Source organism: Otolemur garnettii, unplaced genomic scaffold (assembly GCF_000181295.1).
Source record: "Otolemur garnettii isolate 467f Iridium unplaced genomic scaffold, OtoGar3 scaffold00134, whole genome shotgun sequence".
Taxonomy (NCBI): Eukaryota; Metazoa; Chordata; class Mammalia; order Primates; family Galagidae; genus Otolemur; species Otolemur garnettii.
Genome location: NW_003852529.1, coordinates 756,061 through 770,772, shown reverse-complemented (window position 1 = coordinate 770,772; position 14,712 = coordinate 756,061). Strand labels below are relative to the sequence as shown.

Genomic DNA, 14,712 nt, shown 5'->3' with positions numbered 1-14,712 from the left:
CCAAATGGTCTTCAGCACAGGATTCTGCTGAAGCCTCCCTTGCAAAAGTTACATTGAATCTAGGTATCCAAATTAAAAATAAAGTAACTTTTCCAAATATTTTGGTGAAAATAGAAACTTTCCGTTTTATGAGATATTATTTTTGTCTTCCATCTGTATTCAAAGTAAAACAAAATATTAAGGCTTAATTCAATTTTATTTCAACTGTTTAACTTTGCCTCTGAACTTTTAGATAAACATTTACCAAATGGATGAACTGGTGGATTTGAATTTTTGAAACATAGTAAACATTTTCCTATTTAACAATCTATCTAGTTTTTATAAACTATATCAATTTATCAGATGCTTTAGCTTCTTTTAAGGTTGGATAAAGTTTAAGCAGAATTTTTTTTTAAGGATCAGTCTATATTCCTTTCTTCCTCATCTTGGTTCAAAAATGGTCAGAGAAATCATTTCTGCTCGTGTTTAATCAAATTTTAGAGGTTAGGCAATGAGTGGGGTGTGGCTTATTGATCAGATGCAAGGCCGAAGGTCAGAAAATCCAAACCTTGAAATAAACTTTGTCCTGGATGCTTTCTCTGTCCTGTCTCTCTGTGGCCCCATCTCCCTCCTCCACCTCCCCCCCCTCCTCTCCCTCCCTCTCCCTGGAGGTGGGTACCGATGTGCAGTTACCGTTCCCGCCACTAGGTGCGGTGTGGTGTAAGCCGGAGACCTCTCCAGGTTGGCAGTTGGCTTCCGCTCATGAGGAAATTACACACCTGGGGGCCTCACCGCCACACTAGAAAGTGGACAGACGGGATCCCGGGAGCTTGTTTGCCAGCAGAAACAGGTTCTTCTTGAATGTCAAGGGCTATGCCTGGTTTCTTTGGGCTTGTGTGTGTGTCCTGCGAACACCTGGGCATGTGCTTCCCGGACAAGCAGGATGTGTTTTCTTCCTGACCCACAACTGCTTTCCACAGCAGTCGCCACTGATGACAGCCTCTGATTGATTTCCATTGACTTGTATGTGGGTTTGGCCGTGACACCGCGGAAGTAGAGATCTAAGGTCCGTCAAGCTGCCAAAGCCCAGCTCAGCAGGACGAGCCATAACCAGGCATGAAACAGGACCGAGATCTTACCTTTCACTGCCAGCACCTCGCCACTGACCCGACATCACCCAGTGGCAGCAGCGAGGTCTCGTGGTGTCATGGCCAAGTGCTCTGGCTTTGCAATTGACCAGGTTTCAGATCCCGAGTTGGAAATCAGACCCAGGTGACCTTGAGCAAGTGACTTTACCTCTCCATGCCTCGATTTCCTCATCCGTCAATGAAGGGATAAGGACAGTTCCTGCCTCAAAGGTCATCTTGAAGATGACCAAACAGCCACCTGCCACCTAGCTGCAGGGAGCGAGGGACAGCTGTCTCATTCACTCAGTCACGCTTTGGGTACCTACTGTGTGCCAGGAATGTTGTGGGCACTGGGGGTGGATTTTTAAAACATTAGTCTTAGATTTACCTCACTAGATAAATGCTAAAGATCACGGTGGGGACAGCCACTTCACAAACAGAGTGAATGAACAAACAACATGCCCGCCTCATCTTTCAAGGATTGACATGCTGTGTGTTTTAAGCAACAGGGATGACTCCCCCCATCCCTGGGAAAAGCAATTGAATATTACCTGGAGCTTTTCCTCCTGGCTTAGTCCCTTCACCTGGAAACCCCATATCCTACTGGAGATGCAGGTTATGTAATGATAAAACTAGCCAAATCCTCAAACCTATAGCAGCTGTGATAGATAACATAGCTGCTACCATACCTGTTTCAGGTGAGGCTCGAATTGTGATGGCTGTTGACATAGAAGTGCTAGGAAGCTCAGGCCACAGGGACTGGAGGGCCCCAATCTCCTCCCCACAAATGCTGCTACATCCCCCCCCACCTCCTCAGCATCAGGCCACTGCTCCTGCCCATCTCTCACTCAAGTGCCACCTGGTCCCCTCTTCAGCCCCCCAACCAGGACTGTGGCTCCTTTTCCCTGGAGCCTCCCCTGACACCCCCTTCCCTGGTGCTCTTCCCTTTCTGTGATGCCCTAGCCCCACCCTCAAGGGAACTGCCATCCATGCTGTGGGCCTGGACCTTCTCTCCTGGGCTGCCCTGGAGCAGCTCCGTTCCTGTCAGCCTGGAGAGCAGTTTCTGCATGGCACTCAGTGCTTCAACTCACTCCTGCTTGAGGTTCATGGTTCCCTCTCCTCTGGTGCATAGTGACACTGAAAGGCAGAAAGCATGTGGTGTTTGAAGGTGGGTGACCTGGGTTCAAATCCTGCTCTGCTGTCCACTAGCTGCGTGGTCTAGGGAAAGTTCTCATGTCTCTGACCATCATTTCCTTATCTGTAAAATGCAGGCACTAATTAAGAGACAGGATGTGCTTGGAAGTTCCTATGAGGGTGGAGCCAAAGTGGTGCATGGCTCATGATCAGTGCTAGCAACTACCTGGCCTTGTTCCTGTTTCAAAGACCTACCATCGTCTCATGTACATTTTTACTGGGGGGTGGGGGGGTGGGTGGGTGTTTGTACTGAAGTGAAACACACATTAGTAAAAGCACACAGATCATAATTTTCTAGTTTGATGAGTGTATTTGATGATTACCGCCCAGGTCAATCTAGAGAGCACCCCAGCACCCCGGAACCCTCTTCCTGATCCACCCCTAGTCTCTGCCTCCCATTGAACGGCGGATTCGGCTTGCCTGCCTTTGGATTCAGTGGAGTCTGGCTTTTGCTTAGTCTGTGAGCTGCTTCTGGGGGTAGCATATGCCAGTCATTCACTCTCGTTGCTCTAGACCAGTGTTTTCCAGCCCTGCTCATCTCATGGCCCACTTGAACCTACAGTTAAGTCTGTGGCAGACTTAAATTATGTTGATCCAAAGAAAGGGGTGGAAAAAGAATATACTGACTGTGCTTTGAACTTCTTTTGAAAATCTTTTAATTAATGATCTTTAAAATTTTTTCGTCGCACATGCATAAGATCCCCTCACAACGCCCTGGTTGAAAATCACTGCTCCAGAGCGTTCCATTGTACAGACACACGACAGTTCTGTTGAGGGGCACTTGGGTTGTTTCCAGTTTGGGGCTGAGACAAATAATACTCTGGGGACCCTCTTGAACTGATCTTTTAGGGAACAGACACCAGCCCTTCTGTTAGACCCCTCCCTAGGAGTCGGATTCTGGAGTCATAGGACGTGTGTACGTTTTGAATCAGTAGGTATTACCAACAGTTTTCCAAAGTGGTTGTACCAGTCGAAGCTCATGTGGGCAGCGTGTGAGATGTCTGAGAACCCCCATCCTCCCTGACATGCGGCTTTGTCAGTTTGGAGTTTGGTTTTGTTTTGCTTCAAGCCATTCTGGTAAACACTGTGGTGTAGGAGGAATTCCTAAGGCTTTCAAGGACTAACGGTGGTGTCACCATTTCACATGCATATGGGCCATTTGAAGAACCTCTTTTGGGACATGTTTGTAGAACTCTTTTTAAATTGGGCTATTTGTCTTTTTCTATTCCTTTGTATGAGCAACTTATAAATTTTGACTACAAGGCCTTTGAGGTTTGCATGCATATTAAATGCCTCCTACCACTCTGCAATGCACTGTACACTTAGGAATGGCTCTCGATCAACAGAAGGTCCTAATTTAATGGAGATTTCTCAGTCTTTTCCTCTGTGGTGACTGTTTTCTGTGCCCTGTTTAAGAAATGTTTGTCTCTCCGAAGGTCATAGACAACGGTCTCCTGTGGTACCTTCTAGAAGCTTTATTGTTGAAATTGGCTTTGTATGCTTTGGTGTAAGGTTGGCGGTCAAGGTTCACGTTTTTCCCCATGGGTATCCACACATTTATTGATTCCACACCATTTTTTGAAAAGATAGCTCTTCCACCTATGGTAAGAGTGGGGAACAGATGACATAACTCTTACAGAGTTTGAGACGTCTAAATTTGAACCTAGCCTTCTCTGTTGTATAAAGGCGTATTTGCCAATGCGAGATGGGAAAGATTTCATGTGATAGATAGTTTGTTACCCTGATTTATAGTTTAACTAGTTAGACACATGGCCCCCGCTCGTGTTAGGAGCAGGCCTGAGTCTAGATTGAGTTATTTCTATTCTTATGAGTCTCTTAACCAATTTTTAATTTTATTTCTCTAGTGTACATTTGTTTTCTAAATCACTGGTTTCTGTTCTTATCTTTAGTATTCTCTTCCTTCTACTTTATTATCCTTTCCTCCATTCAGAAGATGTAAATTTAGATAATTGATTTTCAACCTTGTTTGGAAGTCAAAATACATTCAAGGCGCTACAGTTACCTTCAGGGAGAGATTTAGCTATACGCAATGATAAAGCTAACGTGGTAACATGATGTGGAGCATTACGTTTTCATTACGTGCTGTTCAAAGTATCTTTAGTTTTTCACTGTGATTTCTTCTTTGAGTTACATATTATTTACAAGAATATCACTTAATTTCTGAACATTTGGGGTTTTTTTTTTTTTGCAATTTTTTGGCTGGGGCTGGGTTTGAACCCACCACCCTCAGCATATGGGGCCAGCGCCCTACTCCTTGATCCAGAGGCGCTGCCCCAACATTTTGGTTTTTCAATAGTTGTCTTTTGGTTATTGGTGTTTATTTGTTTGGGGTTTTTTTTAACCATCATCAGTGGACAAGACTTCAGTCCTATAAAATGTGTTGAAACTGGCGTTATGGCCCAGCATAGACCATTGTGCTACATGGCTCCTCTGTGCTCACAAAAAGAATACGTACTCTGTAGACTTGGCTGACCTTGTGTGTGTGTCTACAATTCTACCATTTACTGAAAGAGTTGTGTTAAATTTTAACCGTTAAGGCCAGGCATGGTGGCTCAGGCCTGGAATACCTAGCACATTGGGAAGTTGAGGCAGATGGGTTGCTCATCTCTACAAAAAAAAAAAAAAGAGAGAGAGAGAAATTAGCCAGGTGTGATGATGCACACCTGTAGTCCAAGCTAGTTGGGAAGCTGAGGAAGGAGGATCGCTTGAACCCAGGAGTTCTAGATTGCAGTGAGCTGTGACACCAATGCACTCTAACCTGGGGCATAGACTCTGCCTGCAAGAAAAAAGAAACAAAACAGTTAGAATATACAATTATAATTAAAGATTTCTTACTTTAGTTCTGTTTATATTGGCTTATGTGTTTTGAGGTATATATAATTCAGAATTATATTTTTCTGTTGAACTGATGGTTTAAAATATCCCTTTATATCTTTGGCAAGACTTATTTTAAGGTCTAATTTGTTTGATATTAGTATAGCTACACCAGCTTTCTTTTGATTTTATTTGCCTGGTATACATCTTTCCATTCTTTCACTTTTCAGCATGGTGGATCTTTCTATTTAAGTGTGTCTTCTGCAAATTGCACATAGCCGAGGTTTTTAAAAACCCAGTCTGATAACTTTGTCATTTAATTGGAGTATTTAACCCATTTATATTTTTAATAATTACTGCATATGTATGTCTGGGTTTACATGCACAGTATGACTGTTTTATACCTATCTCATTTGGTTTGGGGACTTTTTTACCTCCTTATTTTTGATTATTTCTTAAATTATCATTTCTCTTCTGTTAGCTGCTGAGTTAAGCAACCTTTTATTATCCCTCCAGTGGCTGTACTAGCAATTATCACCTGCATCCTGGGCTTTCTAGAGTCTTTCTTAAAATAGTGCTTTTACCACTTTTGAGCGATGCAAAAACCTTAAGTGCCTTTAACTGAATTTATGCCCCCTATCCTTTTTGTGGGTTTTTCGGTCAGGTATAAATTCTACTTGCATTTTAATTCTCACACATATTATTACTGCTATTTTAAATAATCAACATTCATTTAGATTGACCCACATATTTCCATGTCCATCTTTTTGCTTCCACCTGGGACTATTCTTCCCCTCTCCTAAGACCTCCGTTAGTATTTCTTTTAATGCAGGTCTACTGGCAATGCATTCACTTCGTTTTTGTTCATCTGAAAACATCTTTATTTTACTTTGCACTTTTGAAAAATATTTTCTCTAGATAGAGAACCCTAAGTTGGTGTTGGGGTTCTTGTGGACCCCAACCTAACACGGTGGCAGACACGGGAGATGACCCCAGAGAAAATACGGAACTTTCACACACAGTTAGTGCATAAAATCCTGAGAGCCTGGGGAGGCATACACAGTTTTCATGCATGTTGGCAGCTCAAGGCGGTGCAGCCCTGGTCCTGCTTCTCAGGGGTCTTTAACTGAGTACCGCAACAGAGTAAATGTACAAGAATGCACAGCAGTTAAAGATAAAAAAGGGGGGCTCAAGGCCCCCCAGGAAGGTTGGGTGAAGGGCAGCAGTTGGGTAAACAGGAACATGGGTAATGGAACATCTGAAATGGCCAAATAACCTATACAGGGAGAAGAGAAGGGGTAAACAAGTTGAGCTATCTCAACTTCCCTAATTTAAACTACTGATTAAGAATCTAAAGGTCTGGCTCGGCGCCTATAGCTCAACCGGCTAAGGCGCCAGCCACATACACCTAAGGTGGCGGGTTCGAATCCCCAGCCCGGACCCGCCAAACAACAATGATGGCTGCAACCAAAAAATAGCCGGGCGTTGTGGCGGGCGCCTGTGGTCCCAGCTACTTGGGAGGCGGAGGCAGGAGACTCGCTTGAGCCCAGGAGTTGGAGGTTGCTGTGAGCTGTAATGCCATGGCACTCTGCCCAGGGGGACAGCTTGAGGCTCTGTCTCAAAAAAAAAAAAAAAAAAAAAGAATCTAAAGGTCTTAGCCCACCTACACTGCTGAATCCCCCACACAGAGATGGTCACGTAGACAGTTTTCCCTGAGTTGGGAAGGCCCACGAGGAATTCAGCCTCCTTGCCTCCCACAAGTTGGCCGTTCTTTTCTTTCATCAACTTAAATATGCCAGTCTATTGTCTTTGGCCTCCATTGTCTCTGTTGAAATGTCAGCCATTTCTCTTATTCTTGATCTCTTGCAAGTAGATACCTTCTTTCTCTGGCTGCTTTGGCAATTTTTTTTCCTTGTCTTTCATTTTCACCAGTTTTGCTAAGATGTTCCAACATGGGGTTCTGTTTGTATGTATCCTGCTTGGGGTTCACAGAGCTTCTCACAGCCACACGTAAACAGAACCTGGTGTCATTCATCAGTTTTGAAAAATTCTTGGCCAGGCCCTTTAAACATTGCTGCTTCTTCCTTCTTAGTTCTCTGTGCCCCAACTGCACATAAGTTAGGCCTGCTCCCTGAGACTTGTATACTCATATCTTTTATGGTCTTTTCTGTGTTTTACATCTTTTTTTTTCCCCATGCTTTAATTTTCATATTTTTTATTTAACCCCTCTTTCAGTTTACTAATCTCCTCCACTCTATCTAAATCTGCTACTATACCCATCTTTTGAATTTTTACTTTTTGACTTTAGAATTTTCTCTCTCTCTTTTTTTTTTTTTTTTTTTTTTTGCAGTTTTTGGCCTGGGCTGGATTTGAACCTGCCACCTCAGGCATATGGGGCTGGTGCCTTACTCCTTTGAGCCACAAGTGCAGCCCTAGAATTTTTACTTGATTGTGTTTGTAGATACCAGTTCTCTAGTAAAATTCTCTACCTTTCGTTCACTGTCTTTGTCATGTTAATGAACATGTCTAATCTACACATCTAGATCTGCTATTGGTCTGTTTCCATCATCCTTTGATTTTTGTCTGTTTATTTGTTTTGTTTCTCTTGATTCCTTTTTTTTAAACTGATCATCAATGTTTATAATAATAAATTAACAGTACATCAGTGATGAGATTTCTTTAGGGGCAGAAAATTAGTAGCAAAATAATTCATTATTAAGTAACTTGTCACCAATGCTTAATTGAAAGATATTCATTAATAAATAAGAAATAGACAACATACCCATGAGGAGACTAGTGAGGAAGATTTCCTAGTGGTAAAATTATTACTTCTTCCTTAACTTGTTGTTGATGTTTAATTTACAAATAACTATTATTACATGATAAACTAAGAACATACCCATGAGAAGACTAGTTAGAAAAAGTTAGAACAGTGACATTAAGGGCTTATTCTAAATGTACCAAAAGATTTCAATAAGCACGTGACTCGCTGTCCTTCAGCATGGAGGTTAGCAGAGTTGAGGGGTGAGTTTCAGAGGCAGAATGACTTTCTTCCCTGCCCTCTGCATGGAGGGTGGAGAGTAAAGAGCCCCAAGGTCCCCTGAGTAAGAGGATGCTGTGGGTGGACATGCACGCATCACCCTCAGTCCCTTTCTCCACATTGAAATTCAGAGGAAGCAAACAGCTATTTCCCAACACATCAGTTTCTGCAGCAATCTCAGTTAAGGGGCCTGGCTTCCCCTTTTCAGAAAACCGTTTCTGAGTTCTGTGTTGGAGACACTTCCCAATGCACCATCCAGGAAACACAGCCCCGTGCTGGCTTTAATGCTGAGGGTCAGAGTTAATGGTTTCTGTCCAAGGTGCTGCCTCTATCTGCACCTCAGAGGTCTGTGTTCATCTCCATGTCCCCCAGGGTCATGGAATCCCGTTAGATAAATCCTGTTTAAAGCAGGAGTATGGATGGAGACCTTCCACAGGTGTTGTTCACAGCTAGTGATGATTCGTGGAGATGCCTGTGGGCAGATGGAGAAGAAGGGACTCTGAGGAGGGAGAAATGGTGAGAGAAGCCAAGGGAAGAGGTTTGTCCAGTGACGCCTCCTGATTAGGTGAAGTTATGCGTTCAAGGGTGGCAGGGCACTCGAGTGACACTGTCCTCACCTGTTTCTTACTGGTGAATCTTACTTTGACAGCTCGGCAAACTCAGCCTCCACCAGGCTTCTCCACAGGAAAGTTGTCCTGTGTCCTTCGTAATTAGTATCAATTTGGAGGGAGATACTTTAGGATAATGAGGATAACATGTTCCTCATTCAATTTTCACTTACTAATTTTAGCAGATGCTGAAGGTTGTGATGTAGCAAAAGCTTTCGGTTCTCCCCAATATACTCACTTATATAAATGACGTTGTTTATGATATCTCGTTGCTTTTGCCTTTTAGTTCCATAGATTTAGGGGATGCACGTGCAGCTTTGTCATGTGGGCAGACTGTGCACTGGTGGTGTGGGCTTCTCCTGGGCCCCTCACTTGGACAGTGCGCATCATACTCAGTAGGTGACTGTTCCCTCCTTACTCGGAGCACCCCGATCTGAATCTGGAGTCTGCAGGGTCTCTTCTTTTACTCGGTGTGTCCATGTGCTCCCATCATTTAGCTCCCCGTGTAATGGGAACATGTGGCATCTGATTTTCTGTTCCCGAGTTAGTTCACTTAGGATATGGCCCCGAGTCCCATCGACGTTACTGCAAAAGATGTCGTTCTTTGTCATGGTTTGAGAGTTTATCATGGTGTGTTCATACCACATTTTTTTCTTTCTTTTTTTTTTCTTGATTCTTAATTATTTGGCTCTGCATCCTGGTATGTGTGGTAGTTTTTATTGACTCTTAAATATTGTGTGTGAAAAATGTGGACGCTCTGGAAGATGTTTTCTTCTTCCAGAAAGGACTTTGGTCGTCTTGGCAGACAGAACACCTTGTTTCTGTCAAGGTGGAAGATGATTTGAGGTAAAACTTGAAGATTTGTGGAAGGCCATTCTTTTTTTTAGACAGAGTCTCACTTTGTCACCCTTGGTAGAGTGCTGTGGCATCACAGCTCATAGCAACCTCCAGCTCTTGGGCTCAGGCGATTCTCTTGCCTCTGCCTCCTGAGTAGCTGGGACTACTGCATCCACTGCAACACCCGGCTATTTTTTGTTTCGGTTTAGACGGAGCTGGGTTCGAACCCACCACCCTCAGTATATGGGGCTGGGGCCCTACCCACTGAGCCATAGGCGCGACCCTCTTTCTGGATTCTTGGTTGAAAGCTTGGAGAGTTTTCCAGGACCACCACCTCCTTGCTGGGTTCTGAACACCAATTTTTGTCTCCCCGGCATCATGAGACTGCTGTGATCTCCCACTGCCTTTTTCTCCTCTTAACCATTGTTTTCTACTTTCTTGCTCAGCTGCTTGGCCTATGTCTGAGCCACCAGAAGCCAACAACCGAGCAGAATGTGGGGCTCATTTCTCTGCAGTTACCTCCTTTTAGTCTTTGAGTCCTCTGCCTTGGTTGTTCTCCAGGTCCTTCAGCAGCTAGGTTTCTCTGGGGTTTTGTTGTTGTTTGTTTGTTTTTCAACCCAGCTTATATAGTTGCTCTTGACACAGCAGCTACTCTGTTGTGGCTGAAAGCAGAGCTCCCCATCATGCATCTGAACAGTTGCCTCCTGGAGCACACGCCTTAGATGTACACAGAGAAGAGTGACTGTAATGGTTGGAACTTCAGACCAACCACGGAGGGAAAGTCTGCTCCTGGGCTATACAAGGAGTGGAGGGACCCTCCTCTGTGGCTTCCAACTGCAACACATTAAGTATACCAAAGGACCTGTTAGGGCCTCAGTTTCCTCATCTGAAAAATGGGTCTAACAATACTTGTGTCATGCATTTCATAGACTTTGCGGGAAGATAAGCAATAGGTCTGCAGCCAAGGATACTTTGGAAATAGAGAAATGATTGTTTATGATGGAAATGCAATGAGAAAACTAATAAAAGAAAATGCAGTGGACTCTGAATGTAGGGATGAGTTCAGGACAAGAGCCATTTGCTGTATGAAGGTCCTGTACCCCCACTAGACACTTACAAAGAAAGCAGAATGACCAAAATCCCATCTGCACTGATGGTGCATATTCTGGAAATATAACACTGGGATGAGTTGGGGAGGGGAGTTCAGGAACTGCTCTCCCTTCCCTGTATTTCTGTGGGCTCCCTGCCTGTCTCAGTAAGTGGTCACTGGTCCACAGCATCCTAGCCACCTCTGTGTATACCTGTTCTCCATGAGACCAGGCAGGTTCCCAAACCTGCCTGCTCTCTGAGCCCCCGGAGGACCATCAAACACCTCTGTATGGGAAGCTCCAGAATCTGTATTTTTTAAAGCTCCTCGGGGTTAGAAGTGACTATCTAGGCAAGGATTCTGTAAACACTGGACAAGACACTGAATTTCCCCTGGGTGGGAAACTGCCATCAACCGGAGTATGGCAAGGATGTATATTGAATGAAGGCGGGGGTGGGGGGATGTAGAGGAGACAGTTCCGTGGGGAAGCTGTGATTCCATCTCCTCCTGCCCAGACCCTATCAGGACAACTCCAGCCCCAACTTCCTCTGAAGACCCATGGCTTTGCAGCAGGAGTGACATTTTAGCAGAGGAATGTTGCCTTTCTTAGACATAAAGTTAAATTTATGTTAATGCCAGTCTTACCACACTTGGCAAGGAAGCCGAGCTGGCCCCAAGTGTCTCACCCTCTGTTTTCTTGGCGTCTCATTACCCGTGATATCAAAAATGCCAGTTCCCTAAGAACACCATTGTGCTACTCTGGAAAATAAGGGTTATCAGTCCCACCTGCCCGGCTCCTCAGAACCCCATTTGTTCTAGAGAAAAAAGACCTCATCATCTCGAGTCTTTTATTTTCTCTTCTTTTGATCACTTCTTGATGAGTCAAAATCGGATCACCACCAGAGTCAAAATATGCCATCGGGGGCCCTGCACTGGCCCCATGGGGGATATATGCACTGGCCCCGTGGGGGATATTTTTGCCCTGCTTCCCCCAGGTTTCTGCTGCCTCTGAATCTTGCTCTCTCTTTCCCTTCTTCACATTTTTCTTTCTTTTTTTTCTTTCTTTCTCTCCCCCCTTCTCTTCTTTGGCTCCTCTTTCTTCTTTATCTGGGAAAAAAGCCTTTATACATGAGAGTGGATCACGGGGTACAGGTGGGGGTGCTATCTGCCAATGTCATTTTTGCCTCAGGGGCAGAGGTGGTTCTCTGGACTGCGTACAGCTGACACCACCCCCTTGCTTACTGGGATTTATGGCTTGTGGAGGGAAGGAAGCCCGTGGAACTCTGGACAGAGTTCTTCCTGCCCCCATCAGGGCTCATTGATGGGTCTCTGAGCCAGTGGCCTCCCAGCCAGCCCTGTCCCCTCACCCACGTTCACAGGGCTGGTCTCTAGCCACAGCAACACAGATGAGAAGGAAAACGTCTCCAAAGGCCAGATGCTTATCTAAGAAACAGGCTTGTCAGTCCCCATGTGGCCCCTTCTTGGTCTTAACCTTTTCTTTGTTCTTTGTCCTATTTCTGCTCTGGAAAGGTCATTTAGGTGGATGCCCTGGAATGAGGCAAACTTTAAAACTGCCCCAGGACCAGACAGATACTAGCTCTTTCCCTGACTGTGCCAGTCTCAATAGTCAGGGAAGCGGTCAGGGAAGAACTGGGTTAGTTCAGGCCAGACCAGCAGGAAATAAAGGTCTTCCTTGTCTCTCTTTCCCCAAAACTTTTCCTTCTTCCCTTTCCCTTTGCTGTAGATAGTTCTTCCCTCTCTCTACTTCCCACATCCCTAGTTGTCTGATGCTGATTGCCCTGTTCACCTATCAGAGGTATGGGTGAGTCATTTACACCTTAGTATGAATTAGATCAATGGTTCGCCTTTTCTCAGGATATTTGCTCTTTAAGTCTCACTGGCAAACATAAAACTTAGGACTGCATTATAGACACTTGAAGGCAATTTCAGGGAAATGGGAGTGAGACACATTGGGGAAGGGCTGATCTTCAAAGCAGCCAACAAGTCCAGGCAGTCACACCAAGTAAGCTGCTAATCCCGAGGTATTGATTAGTTTCCACATTGTTTATGCTCCAGGACATAGGATCTTAAAAATACATGGCTGAGAGTGATTTGGAACACAGCCAAGAGCAGGGAGTAGAGGGAACTGGGGCTGCTTGGCTGGACGAGAAGAAGATGCAGAGAGCTTTCCAAGACAGGTGACTCGATAGCTTCATTTGTTTTATTTTGTTTTCTTGTGAAGGAGCAATTCTATGTGACTCCAAACATAAATGCAAGGCTGGCTTTGTGGAGCAGATTTCTTCTGAATCAAGCAGAGCTGTTCCAGGAGTCATCAGCTGCCTCCAGAGGTGGTGGGGTCTCCTGGGTTCAGCCATCATCAGAGGAGGCTTTGCACACTGCCAGGGTTGTGCCAGGTCAGATCCTTGGGGGCGAGCCCCTCTCCCAGCCATCATTCTGACAATTTGGCCCCAGCTGCATCTGTCCCCTGCTGGAGCCGCCTTGGAGCTCCTCTGGTCCCCAGAGAATGAGTTGAGTTCCTTCCTTGGCCACAAGCCCCTGAAGCTCTGTCTCCACCCCCACAGCCCTCGTTGCCTGCTGTCCCCCTCTTGACTTCTGTGTTCCAGCCTCCTGGCCTCAGTTCTTGTCCTCGTCATGCAGAACTCTTCCCTCTCTGGCCCTCACCCAGCTGTGCCCCCTGGCTCTTCTCAGGGCTGGCTCCTCTCATAATTTTGGCCTCTGCTGCTCGGATGTCACCTCTCCAGGAGGGCTTTGCATGGCTGGCCATGTCTCATCGCCCCCTAGCACGATGGCTGACAGCCGTCCCATATTGCTGGTTCCGAGGTGGTCGTCACCGTCTGATGCTCCCATCTGGGCATCTGTGTACCTCTGTGGCTTCTCCTCCTCGGCTCTGCCTCTGCCCTTGGCGTGGTAGCCCCATGGGAGCAGGGACGTGTCTGTGGGTTCACTCCATGACCCTGGCTCCTGCTCTGTGTCTAGCATGTAGAAGTGTTTGGTGAATGAATGACGGTCTATTGCAGAGGTTCTCAACCTTCCTAATGCCACGACCCTTTAGTACAGTTCCTCGTGTTGTGGTGACCCCCAACCGTTGCTAATAGCAATGAAAATAATTTTATGGTTGAGGGTCACCACAACATGAGGAACTATATTAAAGGGTCGGAGCATTAGGAAGGTTGAGAACCACTGAATGAACAAGGGACTAGGAGGCCTGGTTTGGGGGACCCTAGACCAATGGATCTGTGATGACTGTGATAACAGTGAACAGTTACAGGCAGGTGGCCAGACCCTGAGCTGCTCTCACGCTCTTAGGTGGTGAGCAGCCGTCTCAGCTTGGAGCTGGCCTTCTGTGAGAGCCTGAATGCGATGTTTTGAGCCCACTCCAAACATCCCAACAGCCTGCCCCATTACTAAGACTGAGCTGGAAATGGGGGATCCCAGAGCCTATGTGTCTGTCCAATCATCTGCGAGGTTGTGTGGGTGCAGAGGGAGGAAACCGGTGCCTGGCTCTTAGTCCTTGGGTCTGTGGAAAGTTGTGATAGATAAGTCAGCAATGCCTCGCAGTCCTCTGGGACAGCCTTCCACACACATTTGCTGAGCACCTACTGTGTGTCAAGGGCACATTGTGTCCTCCTCTCCCTGGTGACTCAGTGGGGAGGAGAGATAGCAGAGGCAGCTTTGACTTTGGCATCCCCTCAGTACAACACAGTGGTAACTTCTGCTTTCCAGTGGTGTTTAAAGCACCTTCTGGGGCAGAGATGCCACCACACTCATCACTGTCACATGCCAGCCTCACCATGATCAGACAGGAGAAGGTGTCACCAGGTGGTCAGCCCTGACAGGACCACTCTGCCCCCGGGCTGGGCGCTGCCAACAGGGCCCATGAGTACATGCCTGCCCACCCTCGTTAGCCACAGTGAAGGGGCACAAGACCAACACGGAGCAGCGAGCTGACGGCAGGGCAGCCAGCGGGCCCTGGTGTCCAGGGTA

General features: G+C 45.9%; 1 protein-coding gene across 3 annotated transcripts in view; it reads left to right on the top strand.

The window, feature by feature from the left end:
- Positions 1 to 14,712, top strand: part of ANO1 (anoctamin 1) — a 181,743-nt gene that overhangs the window by 62,158 nt on the left and 104,873 nt on the right. The gene's annotated exons all lie outside the window — the stretch shown is intronic.